Here is a 15,928-nt window from a genome sequence, read left to right as displayed (position 1 = left end):
GCCTTACCTGGGATTTGAACCCAGAATCCCTGGCTTCCAAGCTAGTTTCATTAAGCACAATATTACAAAATCTGATTCTTAAAATTATTTACATTCTCGAAAAATAAGGAGCTAATAAAATAAATTATAAGTAAAAGTGTCACATTTTCTATTAAAATTATTATTTGTAATGAATTGTTATACGTCTTATATCTAATAGTTGTTAAGGAATTATACGATGCGCATAAAAGAACTTACGTTAGATAATAGAAGAAAACCGTATGCCATATTCAAATGCTTTTTCAAAGATCGCCACCATATGAAGCAACCAATACTATTTTTGGCACACATTTTATGTAATATTAACTTACAAAATATGTAGGCTACATGAATCTGTAGCAAAATATGCCACATTTGTAGAAACGCACAAATATGTAATTTCCAGAAATAATATTTATTGGACATTCCCACCAACATTCTATGTTTGTAAATATAAAATTAAGGGTATCGTATGCATATCAAACATTGAGAGAATACAAGGGAGTATTTGATCTAAGCATTTGGCAGAAAAAATTACGTTTCCTTGCTCTTTCTGTACAAAATAAAAGATGGAAGCATGGTAAACGATTTATGTGATGATGCGATTGCTTACCTACTGAGAGTCTTAAGTTCAAATCATGGATAGGGTAACACGTACATGTTTCATTCTGTTGGTTCTCTATTTTTCTTCATACTCTTCTGGCATTGCACTACTATTTACGTCACATATTCTATAACGCTCATGAGACTTTATCTTATCTTACATAAAATAAAGAAAAATCCCAATATGTAATTTTAGGCACAAATGACCATTAGTTTTCACAACTGAATGAAATTTGTAAAAATGACAAACTAAATATGAGACTTATTCATGCAATTCATCAACATTTTAGATTTTTGTGCAACTAAAACGTTTATCACAAATACTCCATCCACTCTTCAAGACAGTAGGGAAACGAGGAGAGATTCAAGATGATTAGAAGAAGGGCTTGCTGGTAAGGTTGCCAAAGAAAGGAGATCTGACTACCTGTGACAACTGGAGAGGCATCACTGTTACAGCGCCTTGAATAACGTAGTGTGGAAAACGACCCAAGAAACTGGTTCCCGAGACGGATGAGAACATAGATGGCAGTGCGATCAGTATCGGTGCTAATTTTCTTATGAAACTAATGCGGCTTTGTTAGTTTTTGGAATATATTATCTAGATTTGTTTGTCTTGAAAGGCGGTACGTGAATTGATGGAAACAGTTATATTTGTGGAGTGATTTGCAGTCACGAAATGACATTAATTTGGAAAGAAAAGTAAAATAAAATGAAGAAATAAATAGCATGCGTGCGTAACACAAGAAGAAACATCGCAACGTGATTCCGGACGGCAGGTCTTGGACTGTGTATTAGAGTTTATTTTTCTATGTTATTAGAATATAAATAGTATCCTGAGAGATATTTCATACCGAGGCGACAAACCACAAGTGTCGCTTGAAAGTGAGCAGTCGTGCTCGCTAATCAATGCAGCCTTTCGAACCATAGGGACACAAGCTGACTGCACCGTTTCCTCAAGGAGATTTTAGACCAAAGCGACACGCGACACACGATACGAGGATTTCACACCAAAGCGACACGGGTCCTTCGGTCCAAGGCAACTTTCATACCGAAGAGAGACGCGACACATGTCGCTTGGAAACGAGCTAATCAAGAGCAACATTTCACATTGTAAAGGCATGGCGGGCAGCACAGGCCAGCGTTCGGTTGGTAAAATCCTCAAGCCATAAGTGTCGCGTGCCGCTTTGGTGTGCAATATCCCTAAAGCAAGACACTCATTGCATCGCGCATGCGCGTCCAACAAACCACGGCAACACGTTGCAAGCTATTGAGGAAATGACCCAGTTTGAGCGACACACAAGCGACAAAGCGACACGTGTGGCTTATCGTGTCGCCTAGATCTGTTGTTCGCACAATTAGCAGCGTCGTTTCGGTCTGAGCACCCTTGCTTTAAGGAGCTTTCCGACCGAAGCAACAAGTAGCATGCGAATACGACATATGAACGTGTCGTTTGCTGTTTCGACCCTCATGCGCAATGAATGCTATTTTACAGTCTGGAAGTGTCTGTGTCACTAGTCACATCAGTGTAAACATCCCGTGTCGCTTGTCCCATTGGTCTGAAAGTTTCCTTACACTCATGTCGATGGCATTAAGGCTCCTTCATACATTGACGAAAACGCGCAGTGCAGACGTTCCGTTTTAAACAGATTTTTCAGTTACGAGCAAAGATAGGACCTCGGGGTTTGTTTTCTATCCTTCAGAAAATATGGCTGCGTGATTCCTACAAAGCAGAAATTTAAAAAAATACCCTGCTTAATAAGTAAATTGGGCATAAAAATGGGAAAAACCGTAATTTTCACATGCAATTATCTCGTTAACCACACAAGCTTATGGAAAACTGTTTTGTTGGGGTCATGGAATGTTCATTGTACTTGACATTAACATCATCACTGTAGAAGTCAGTTTTCCTATTTTGAGACTGTTTGAGGAAAACGAAACCCTTGCAATACGTAAAAGTGTCCCTGCACTGTGGCGACACCTCGTGCAGATAGAAGCGTTCTAAACCCCACCCACATTAGAACGCGGAGGGATACAACAAGATAGCTCGTGAAGACAAAACACGATCGCAAGAGACAGGGAAGTGTGCGTGCGTCAACTGGACGTGTTCAATTGCAAAATATGGGTGACGGCAGCAAGTGTGTTTGGCGTAAGATGTGGGCTCCGAGAAAATCGTCTGCTGCAGAAACAACAATGAAGTTTCAAGCGCTACAAAATCGCCGGCAAAATAAGAGTTCAGAATGAAATATAAATAATACCTATCCGTTTACTACATCATCAAATGGGGAAGTATTTATCGGTTTCCATTAGACGTTTACATTGTACGTACGTAAACCAGTAACGTTATTTTGAGTAATTCAATTAAACCGGCGGTGTCCTTGGCAAATATTACGCTATAATAGGTAGAACAAGTTTGCTGGGGGTCCGGACCCCCCCCCGAAAGGATTATGAAGTACTAAAATTAAATAATGTAAATATACTCCTTTAGCAATATTTGCCTATTCGATGGATAATTTCCTCTGAACGCGTATTGGAGGGAAGGATTATAGCTATAAATATAATACGGCTTTGAAGTATAGCACCCGAAATACTTATCAAGTACTACTATTTTTACTCTGAATATTTTGGAAGGCAATAATTAGGATTGAGATCATAAGGCTTTGAAAGACATAAAGGATTTATTTAGGGCGTCTGGACCCCCTCCCCCAAACGAAAAGATTACCAAGTAATAAAATAATAACAATACTCGTTTAGCATTTGTTGTATATGATGGTTGTTAGCTTTATCTGAAGAGACTGAACTTATTGGAAGGCAAGGATTATATTGGGATAGCACGGCTTGGAATGATATTACAAAGAAGGTTTATGCATACTACAACTCATAACAATATGTATACAATATCTATCAGAAACTTCACTGTATCTAACATTTATTTCGTTATGCTATTATCGAAATTAAGTGTCCCTTTTCTGTCAAACATGTAACACCTACACATGCCATCAAGACGAAGAAAGTAACTTTCTGGAAATTTGACGAAGAGCTTAACGCCAATATCGTGAATACCACACATAATTACTATTACCACGTGTAGGGTAATAGTAATTATTACACGGAGAAGGTACTGTATTTTTGGTCTGTGGACACAGAAAGGTGTTAAAATAGAATACATCCAGAGAGATGATCAATTCTGGAAGAAGAATATGGAAACGCAGCTACAACAATTCTATGTTGAGTGTCTACTACCAAAACTTGTCTATCCACGGCACACATGTTCAATGCAGATCCGAAATCCCACGAGAATAATCCAAGCCCAAAATAGAAGGGAAGAAAAAAAAACCACCGGCAAACTGATCAAGAAGGAGAATCTTTCTAAACGAGGTAACTTTGTAGGTAACGTATGCACTGTTTGAGGCAAGTAGTACAAAATTCACCCTCCCCCATATGTGTGTGTATATATATATATGGGGGAGGGTGAATTTTGTACCCCCCAAATGCAAAACGTTCCTGCGCCACTGTTCACATACAACGATGCCCAGGCTAGGATTCGAACCCGGGACCCCTGGCGTCGTAGCGCGATGTGCTAACCACTCCGCCACGGGAGCCGGCAATACATTATTTTTATTATATATACACACACACATACTACTTCAAACCAAGTGTCACAATAATTATTATTATTATTATATTTAATTTAATTAAAATATTAATTAAGTATGTAAATTAATTAATAATGAATTATTATTATTACATGAATAGGTAAAATATAGTAAAATAATATAGATATAACAGCACGTATTCATTATCTAGCTTACGTGTAGTTAAGATCGCCAAGATTTGCATAAAAACAACTGCCCTGGCAATGAATTTAATGTCAAATAGAAAAATGATTGAATATTTATTAAATAACAAAAAAGGAGTTTGATCCAATTAATGAAAAGTAAAGTTCCTGATTAATATTTTATGGATGATATTAGTAGTGTCCATAAATGTTTGGAACCCTTCAAAGCTGTATGCGTCAAATTCCTTGCTTCCAATAAATTCAGCGGAAATAATCATCGAACAAAAGCTAAACAATATTTTGATTATTTACTTTTACTACTTGGTAAGTCTTTCGGGGAGGGGGATCAGGAACCCCCCCCCTTAAATACGTCCTTGATATCTAAGTATAATGTGAAATATTATATTTTAGAACAACACACACGGATGTCCTGTTATTTAATGCTTATTTTGCATAAATATTTTTTTCTTTGTTTTTCTTAGAATTTAAAAAAAAAAACAGATTTTAAAACCAGATAAAAATTCTGAAACATATAAAGCTCTGGACCTCGTTCGGGGTTTGTTTTAATTTAACGGAACGGAAAATCAGGAGTTTTAACTGTGAAAATTGCGAACAAAGATACATCTACTCATTTTAATGCAGGTTGAGATTAAAGGGGATGAGGAGGATCTTGGGCCACCCCAACCAGAAATAATCATCTCCCACCCAATGGATATAGAAATTACATTATTAAATATATAATACTTATGGAGTTCCACTTCAGTTCTTTTCATTCTAATTTTAAAGTGCCATAGCTACGCATAAAAATATCTTAAACAATTTATGGCAGATGTGTACCACATCCAATGCCTTTTAGAAGCCATGTATTTGGTATTTTCTCAGACACCTATAGGGCGTTGTATTAAAAAAGAAAATAAAACTAGAGTTGAGATGGTTCCCGATCAACTCGTAAGAAGTCTAAGTTTGAAATATTTGTGAAACATTTGACAAAGCATTTATTTCTTATATTATTACAATTAGCTGTACCTAATGACACTCTACAAGCACTTTATCATTACATATACAAAACCGAAATCCTTCAGATCTCAGAGAAAACAAGGAAAGTTATATGCTCAAGACTTTTTTCTTCTTTTCAATCCTTGGTGGACAATATGAAGAGCCGGCCAAGGTTTATTTTCGTATGTAATGGTATTAAATGCAGGTGCATGCGTGTGTTTTTGGGTGACATGTCAATTTCTCGTTTATGTGAAAAGGTAAACTTTAATGTAAGCAAAAGCATGTGCGCGTCACAGTTAAAGATTTTCGCATCTACAGAGAAAATCCAAAACGCATTCCCACCTCGCCGGCCTCCGTGACGATGGGGGTTAGAATAGCGCGCTATGACGTCAGAGGTCCCAGGTTTGAATCCCGGCCTGGGCATGGGTGTTATTTGTGAGTGTATATCAATTTCATCATATCATCACTCATCCTCATCTTCGCGATTAGCCAAAAGTGGCAGAAATGCGAAGTAAAATAAATAAAATAAATGAATCAAACACCTTGTGAATCCATCCAATCCAAAATATACCAATAGAACCTGCAGTGAATCTCATTTATGTCGTTCATTCATCTGACTAATGTAATGTACAGTTTGACTTTAGGGTTTAACTTAAAATGGCGTTGTGTTTGTGTTGCATTCAATATCACAATTAGATTATAAGCAATTAATATCCAATTATAAGTATACCCTAATACATAGGTAAAAATAAGTCCCCCTGATAAAGTCGCAAATTGCATCCTGTTTAAATGTCTAGGAAAAATTTAATTTCACCTAGGAATGATATCGCTATGCGATGAGTCGAGAATTGTCACAGTCTCATCTCATCTCCTGTGTGGCGAGGTCCTTCTCGTTCTTGTTTGTGCTTATTTTTGTTTCGGTTTCCACTCTGAAGTTATTAAAACTTATTCTAGATTCACTTCATGCTCAAATAGGCTAATCGGGACTCTATTTCTAAAAAAAATATCTTAAAATATAGGTTTAAGTATAGTTTTCCGTACACCATCTTACAAAGTTATGAAAAATATGGGTGAGGTACAGGAGTACATTGTACCCCCCAAGTTGGTCTGTCGTGTCTCGTCTCCTTTGTGTAAATATTTCGTTTCGAAAAATTACATTTTAAACATTCAAAAGAAAATGGAGTCAGTCATATACTCTTCTGATGAAGATTTGTATCTTATCTTCGAATCGACGAGACCACTTCTTTAGCATTCGTCTGCAGCATGATTTTCTGAGAGCAAATATGGTTCCATCGTTCCACACACATTTTAAACAATTTTCATCTCCTTAAGGAGGTTACCAAGAACACAGGTCAATGAACTAACTAGTAGCAAGCACAATGTAGTAGAATAAGTTTGCAATGGATTGAATTTCTGTGGTAAGAAAGATAATGCTCATAAATTATAAACAATATACACTTTTTTTATTGGGAGAATTGAAAATAGGTTCTTTTAACAGTAGCACCTTCCGTCTGCTGTAAAATTACCAATGGGGGGTATAACTCGATTTACGGGGGTACAGTACCCCCTTTAAAAATTTGGGGGTACAATGTACCCCTGTACCCCCCCCCCCGTTCCTGCGCCACTGTATGTAGTGTTCATTCATCATATCATCACCATCTTCGCAAATTAGCCAAAAGTGGCACAAAAGGCGAAGTAAAATAAAGCAAATCAATCAATCAATCAAAAAACAATGTATTGTTATTATTACTATAAATACTAAAATCTAAACAAACTTGAAACACCTCGCGACAAAATTCTGCGTACGCCAATTATAGTTACAAAAATTGTAATTTTTATTTAGGAACTGTAGGTACAAAATAGAAACAGTTTTCGATTTTTCTTTCATTGCTCTTTATGGAAGATTAAAGAGAGAGAGAGAGAGAGAGAGAGAGAGAGAGAGAGAGAGAGAGAGAGAGAGAGAGAGAAAGTGCCTTTTCCCCTCCCTGCCTCTCCCACATAATGATATATCCAAGATATGAAAGCGCGGCTGTGTTTACTATCTTCCATTTCATGAATGTTTGAGAATCTTTTGTCATCAAATTACGGATTTACTATCCATGAAAAATTCGTTACGTGTTAAAAGAACGATAATTCATGTGCTTTCTTCGCTCGCCTGCCCGCCAGATTGTCAACTGCTTCACAACAAACAAATTCTCCTCCTTCCACCCTTGCAAGCGATTGTGTAAGTTTCCCCTCAGGTACCCACCCCACTCCAACTGCTCTCCCGTCAGCCGTGAAGAGTAAACAGCAAATGCCTACCTTCAATGATCTCATATGAAGATCTGTTTCCATGTGTAGGTAATCTTTTATACTTTTTTAAAATCATTTCGCTGTTTCTTTAACATAACTTGTGTAGGTTCGTTAGGGACTGTTTACTGTGTCGGAGCTCTACGAGGAAGTAGAAGCTGAGACCCAAGCAAACTGTGAAGACTGCCAATCTCGTGACGTACTCGGTTACGTCCGAGATACGTTACAGAGTAAGCCACGCAAAAAACAACCCACATGACCCTCCTTTTTTCTTCTTCTTCCTCAGATTCGACTTTCGTCAAATGTATGAAGGAGCCTTAAGGACGTTTTGTGGGTTTCCCCTTGTCGTTTCATGCAATCATCATTATCATCATTGCCGCGATTAGTTCAAAGCGGAAGAAAAGAGACAGTAAACACAAAAAATATAAATGCTTCAGTGTGTATAACTTTAAAAGAAATGATGATAATAATTATGAACCTAATTCATACACAAAAATGTAGTTACCAAGAGCGTTCCACACGTATTCTTTTTCCCGTATTATTAAGGAAAGTATAACGATAAAGGACGTGGTCAACTGTATAGAATGTTCATTAATATCTTCGCGACCACTGTACCAAATATCAAATCAATTATCACATTCATAGAAATGCTTCATGTAAAAGAATCAGACGTTGCAGCGAAAACTCCATTTACTTCCATTATAAGCAGACGAATACCATGCACCGAGACCAACACCAGCGCCTCTAGCGGTATCATATTCGAGTGGAGCCAGCCAGAGAGACCAGAACAGTTCCGTTTTCCACACTACGTTATTCAAGGTGCTGTAACTCTGTTATCCGTAGCATACATACATCCCGCATCGACCAGATCAGTACCCTGCGTATAATAGTGGAGCAGTGCAATGAGTTAAATGCAACATGTATCTGTTGTTCATCGACTTTCTGAAGGCCTTTGACTCCGTCAAGATAAAGTCAATGTGGAAGGCTTTAACAAAGTTTGGAATACCGGAAAAGATTGTAGAACATATAAAATGCACCTACGGCGGATACAGGTGCCAAGTGGTTCACAACGACAAACTGACTTAACAGAGTTGCGCTTTGTCCCCAACCATCTTTCACATCACTATGGATAAAGTCACGATAAATGCAACTTTTGGAGTGAGAACCGGATTTCAGTGGTAATGATGCAACGCCTGGAGGATCTAGACTTTGCCGATGACATCTATGAACTCTCTCAGTCCTTTGTAGACACAGAGAAACTGATTCGCTTGAAAGAAGGAGCCAAAGCAGGCATGAAGATCAACTACAAGAAGACAAAAGAGATGCGAACCAACAGTACCAGAGATTGAAACTGCAAATTCCAAATTGATGAAGATACTGAAACTGTGCCAGAGTCTCAATACCTGGGCAGTGTCATATCAAAGGATGTTGGAGCCAGTGCCGATATCAAGGACCTCATCACAAAAGCAAATGCTGCTGTACAGTTGTGCCCAGCATGTAAGGCTCGTGACATCTCACTTAGAACCAAACTCAAAATCTTCCGCAGCAACGTCAAGTACTCTGGCTGCGGAACCTGGGAAGTGACTACTAAGATCTCCAGAAGTCTCTAACTCTTCATAAATCGCTGCCTCAGAAGAATGATACAAGTCTACTTGCCTAACATCAGCAGCAACAACGACCTCCTACAACAAACTCGAGAGGAACTCATCACTGTACAAACAAGAAAGAAATGGGGCTGGATAGGTCATAGTCTGAGAAACGAGAATGCAGTGGAGAAAGATGATCTCTGATGGAACTCCCAAGGTAGTAGTAGACGACGAGGAAGGCCAAGGATGAGCAGGATAGGGAGCATGGAAGAAGAGTGAGAGAGATGGGAGAATCTTGGTCAGACCTTCATAAGATGGCCTAGAATAGGACCTGCTGGCAAAACTTTATTGCAGCCCTTTGTTCCAGCGATTTATGACATACGTCAAGTCAAATATGTGAGAATAAAATATGTAATTAGATACAAATTCACACTCTACTCAAGACGTCATCACACATAGAATCAAATTAATATTACTCTTGTTGATTTCCTTCATTATGAAGATATTGCTCACATCTTATATGATCTTGTAAGTTTACAACTTTTCCTTGATGCGTGTTCTTGATATCGTTATAGTGTTAATGGGATGGATTACAGATTATGATATTGAAATTTAATTTCCACTCATCTGTTTTTGAATCTTGTCTCCAAAACAGTTAGTTACTTTCCATTACCTTAAATTTTGTTCTAATCAGATTCCCAAAACGGTCAATTTCTTAGCAACACAGCGCGCTACAACAATGCTGATGAATTTGTTAAACTCTGAAAATAATGAAATCTTCTAATTGGATCGTTAAAGACATGAAAAGAGTAAGCTATAGTTAAATCGGGATAGTTTGATGTTGTAAAACCTTGTTAATTGATATTCGTAGTACACAATTGATGTAAATTATTTACTCACTCTCTACCTAAATGTACGTATGTAAGGGCATACATATATCAATATATATATGATTTTCAAGTATTATATGTGTTGTGTTTGTATGTATATGTGTATAAGTAGACCTAGTGGCCCGGTACTGAATCATCATTTGGAGCTCGAACCATCATTTGGAGCTCGATCGCCTTAATGGATTTCTCTCGTAAGGCATGAGCAGTGTTGCCAACTCCTTACCCGAAAAAATCACCAAGGTTGTGGCGCTTGTTGTAGCTTTTTATGATGTACATTTTGAGGGCAGAGTTGACAACACTGTGGGGGGCACTGTAGCCTTTTATGAGGGGGGGGTCTATTGCCCTCTGTTTACATCTGGCAACACTACCGTAGATTTTTTGACAGTGTTGTTAACCTACTGGGTTTTTTCACTGTAAATTTTCATCAAAGGACCTGAGGGGTCCATGTATTTTTTATGTCTGGCAATACTGTTGGGGGGGGGGGCCTAGTGTTGGCAACACTGTGGGTTTACTGTAGCCTTTTATGAGGGGGGGTCTATTGCCCTTTGTTTACATCTGGCAACTCTATTGGATGTTTCTTTTTTGAGGCTCGAAATTATTATTTGAGGCTTGAAATTATTATTTGATGCTTGTCGGTGTTGCGTACCCACTCTACAAAAATTCCACTATATGATTTTTCACTGGCTAAGCTAACCTACAAATAGGAATTGGCAGCACTGACTTATAAACCCACTGGGTCCTCTTGGCATGTTTTTTTCATGATGTGTTGCTAGGCTATTGGGCATCTTGGCGTATACAATGTATATATTTTGAGGGGGGGGTTATAGCTTTTTATGCTGTACGAATACTGGAAGCTTGACAGTGACAACCAACAGAGTGGGTAAACCTACATCCAGGAACTGGCAACACTAGTTTCTGACAGTGAATTTGAAATAAAATATTAAACAAAATACATGAGTTAGCACTGTGATTACAAATAGTACCAGTGTTGTGCCCCCAACTCCAACTGGACAACTGGGGAAAATAATTGTACAACAATTTGTACCTAATTGTACAATACTTGTACCTAATTGTACAACATATACACAGGCATAAAAGAGAGAGCCTTCCCGTAACTTACCTCATGTACAATTTATATGATTTTACAACTGTGAAAAGAAAGCATATGTGTTCTGTATGCACACATTCATTCTTATTTTTCGAAGTTGAATGAAAGCACGTGTTTTTACGCTCTCGTAATACTGACCTTGCTCCACTGATTTTAAATTGCTTCCATCCGCTTTTTTTTTCTGTGTTATTTCCGCATGCACGCAACATTCGCTTTCAATAGACAGAAGGAGTGTTAGTATAGCAGGTTTTGAGTTTACAATTTATTAAATTAACAAATAATTTATGTAAGAATATACTTGTACTTACCGAACACAAAATAATAAAAGCACATGTGAATGTTTGCGTGTGTTCATGTTATATGACGACTGAGTAAAAAAATAATGTTGACTCCCCGAAAGATAAAAGTTCCCGGTTCGACATCAGATGCATGCAAATTTTATGTTTTGCTCTCCAAAATCTTGATTTTTATGTTTGTGCTATTTGTCATACAGCAGAGGAGAAGAGGGGAGAGGGGAGGGGAGGGGGTACTATTAGCGCCATCTATTAGCAAACAATAGAAATAAAAAGTAGGGTCAAACTTTTTCAACACCCAAAAATTTTAAACGTCCTCGCGTAGTAATACGATCTAGCTGAAGATGTTTGAAGGAGTACTCTTAGTCGACGAAGCTAATTGCTAGGGCCCATATATTGCTAAAATGTTCTTTGATTTGCATATTTCTCATACCGCCATATGTTGTTCTAGTTGACTTCTTCCAAAAAAATGCTAATTAGCGAGAGTTAATTAAGCAAGGCAAGTAAAAGAAGCAAATAGAACAACATATGACGGCGTGAAATATGTAAAAAATTCGATTCAGAGGTGGATCGAATTAAAGTTGGGGGATATTTTGCATTTTTTTCCTATAATGTACAAAACATTTACCATACATAATTTTTTCTATTTACAACAGTATAAAATAAGAGGAATATGTGACAATATCTATATTAATTAGGAAGGTATGTCGTATGCTAGGTTAGCTAATTGTGTCTTCTACAGCTTCACTGTTTAGAGGAAAGATGGAAAAAGAGAGCTCTACAAAAACTAACGCTCTTAACAATATTGTACGCCCCGTGAAAATTATATATAAATAAGGCATAAGCGTATTATCTGCTTTCACGTCAGATTTTCCCAACCTGTGAGCTGTAGTGTTTAGGTGACAAGCGACCTGCTCAAATATAATACTGTTGACAATATTGTACGCCCCGTGAAAATTATATATAAATAAGGCATAAGCGTATTATCTACTTTCATGTCAGATTTTCCCAACCTGTGAGCTGTAGTGTTTAGGCGACAAGCGACCTGCTCAAATATAATACTGTTGACAATATTGAACGCCCCGTGAAAATTATATATAAATAAGGCATAAGCGTATTATCTACTTTCATGTCAGATTTTCCCAACCTGTGAGCTGTAGTGTTTAGGTGACAAGCGACCTGCTCAAATATAATACTGTTGACAATATTGAACGCCCCGTGAAAATTATATATAAATAAGGCATAAGCGTATTATCTACTTTCATGTCAGATTTTCCCAACCTGTGAGCTGTAGTGTTTAGGTGACAAGCGACCTGCTCAAATATAATACTGTTGACAATATTGAACGCCCCGTGAAAATTATATATGAATAAGGCATAAGCGTATTATCTACTTTCATGTCAGATTTTCCCAACCTGTGAGCTGTAGTGTTTAGGTGACAAGCGACCTGCTCAAATATAATACTGTTGACAATATTGATCGCCCGTGAAAATTATATATAAATAAGGCATAAGCGTATTATCTACTTTCATGTCAGATTTTCCCAACCTGTGAGCTGTAGTGTTTAGGTGACAAGCGACCTGCTCAAATATGATACCGTTGACAATATTGTACGCCCCGTGAAAATTATATATAAATAAGGCATAAGCGTATTATCTACTTTCATGTCAGATTTTCCCAACCTGTGAGCTGTAGTGTTTAGGTGACAAGCGACCTGCTCAAATATAATACTGTTGACAATATTGTACGCCCCGTGAAAATTATATATAAATAAGGCATAAGCGTATTATCTACTTTCATGTCAGATTTTCCCAACCTGTGAGCTGTAGTGTTTAGGTGACAAGCGACCTGCTCAAATATGATACCGTTGACAATATTGTACGCCCGTGAAAATTATATATAAATAAGGCATAAGCGTATTATCTGCTTTCATGTCAGATTTTCCCAACCTGTGAGCTGTAGTGTTTAGGTGACAAGCGACCCGCTCAAATATGATACCGTTGACAATATTGTACGCCCGTGAAAATTATATATAAATAAGGCATAAGCGTATTATCTGCTTTCATGTCAGATTTTCCCAACCTGTGAGCTGTAGTGTTTAGGTGACAAGCGACCTGTTCAAATATGATACTGTTGACAATATTGTACGTATATTGTATTGTATAGGAGACTAGAAGCATATAATTTGGCGAAAAAAAAAAAACTCAAGTAAGGTCATAGAAAATAGTTAAAAAAAAGTGAACAATTATATTTTGCATTGCACAGCATTAGGTATTAAATAACATACCCCCAAAAAATCTCTGCATTATGCGTTCTGTAAAAAATTGCCCCTACGTGCCAAACTGCTGTGTCAAGTAAACATTTTCAAAAGCACTGTCGTACTTGTGTGCCGGGAAAGCGAATATGTGCGACCAAACTGTGCTCTAAGTGTGGAAAAAATATTTTTATTGCCAACTTCAAGTTGTTTTTTTTGACACGTATATATATTATTATTTTTTTAACAGAGGAAGAAAGTCCGTGCTTCGGAAAACGCGATGATGTGCGTAATGATATCTTCCCTCTCCTGCATAGACTTGTACCAATCTACTGTGTACCGTCTTCTTCCCTGCATCGCCTCGTTCAGTTCGTCCGACCTCTCGTTCAATTTTTCCCCTGCAGCCGAAAGCAGAATGTTGAGATCACCGCACCTCAGGCCACTGATCTCCCGAAGATGGTCCTTGAGAACCATTTCACAAGGGATGCGAAATTCCGGCGTCGTTTTTGCTATGATTACAAGTTTCCCTACATCCTCACAATCTCCGTTTACTGCGTGTTTAAATATTTTACATAGTAGCTCGGGCGGAAAATCAGTTATACGAGACATGTTGTTATTATTATTATTTTTCACTCTATGTTATTTATATACCCCACCCCAATTTTTGTTTCGTGTTTATGGCGATGGTGGTAGAGTGCCACACACGTAAATTTGCTGTTGCGTAGAAACGAATTTTCGTTTCGTCTCCCTCTCTCTTAGCATCATGTGTTCTACCCTGCTCGATAACCTTCGCTATTGTTGCCATATTGTTATTCTATTCCTGGACACACTCACACAAATATTATTGAAAATAATTGAATAGCGCTCCAGCTCGCGGTTCCCACCGTTCGGTAGGGACGCTAATGTGGCAATATAGCACGGCGTAGTGCTTGCTTCTTTTATGCAGTGCATGTTCATTGGCTAGCTAGTAACTAGTGTTGCCAACTGTAATAATGAAGCACTATTTCTGTCATGGAAGGGGAAAAGGCAGGTAAAGTGGCGGTGAGTTTTGTTGGATTGGAAGCACCATATTTTTATTTTATACTAAGTATTTGACCGGTTTGACGTTGTGTGCGTGTATTGCGTGTGTGTATGTAAAAGTGTGTGTTTGCTAATGAACGTTAAATTCCATAATGCCTCCAGTTCTGTCGAAGTTGAAATCAAAAACCTTGCATAGCCAAGCTCGGGAAATTCTAAGCATTTTGGCAAGAGAGCAGCGAACAGCAGCAACAAATTGTTCATATTTCATAATTTTGGAATTATTCAAAATAAATAAATTATGTAGCTCCAACATCATTTCAACTCTGGCTCCGGCACGTGTTCTTGTAGAAATTGCATAGAGGAGGCTGTCATTTTTGCTGCTTAATGCGATACATATTGTTTTCTGTGTTAAAATTGCCATGCTTTGATGGGTGATAAGCCTATTGAAAACTGTGATCGAGCGAGATATTCTTTTGCGCTGAATAGTATTGAAATAGCATAAGAAGTCTTATTATTTATTTTATATTTTGATGTTTTAGTTAGGAATATATTGATTTTCAATTTTCCGTTGCTGCGTAATGACCGGGGGGGGGTCGAAATAGAGCGGCATCTGCCGCCACCTCCCAGGGAGGCAAAATGACTAGCGCCGGCCCTGGTTCATAACAAAAGAAAAAGCCGCGCAGCTTATCGTCTAGTGGCAGTATATGTACTTGCTATTGTTGTGGAAGCCGGCATCTTTTGTAAATGTACAACAAAGGCAACCGACTGTCGCCGATCTCAGAGAGGAAATAATAATACTGCTTCAGGAGGAGTGTTATGGTGCAATTGTAGCGGTTTAACACGTTGGCATGTTATTATCTGCCGTTGCAGTTCCATACCAGTGTATACGGGTTTTGGAAGTGAAAAGTTAGAACGCCACCAGTGCATTAATGCAATGAAAAATAATATATATATTTTTTTATTTTGTTTGAAATCACTCAAATAAGGAATCGTATGAAGAAGTCTTCTTTGCAGTATTTTTGGTAATTTTACTTATGTGTTAGTTCATATTTTGCGAATTTTTATTCCATATGTATGTAGCTACATACAAAGTCAC

At 37.8% G+C, this 15,928-nt stretch overlaps 1 protein-coding gene across 2 annotated transcripts in view; it reads right to left on the bottom strand.

The window, feature by feature from the left end:
- LOC145995247 (protein Wnt-5b-like) overlaps positions 1–15,928 on the bottom strand; it is a 966,808-nt gene that overhangs the window by 661,265 nt on the left and 289,615 nt on the right. The window lies entirely within an intron of this gene.

Source organism: Lepisma saccharinum, chromosome 1 (genome assembly GCF_977018435.1).
Source record: "Lepisma saccharinum chromosome 1, izLepSacc3.1, whole genome shotgun sequence".
NCBI classification, from domain to species: Eukaryota; Metazoa; Arthropoda; class Insecta; order Zygentoma; family Lepismatidae; genus Lepisma; species Lepisma saccharinum.
Note: the sequence above shows the minus strand (reverse complement) of the source record. Positions and strands in the feature narration are given on the sequence as shown.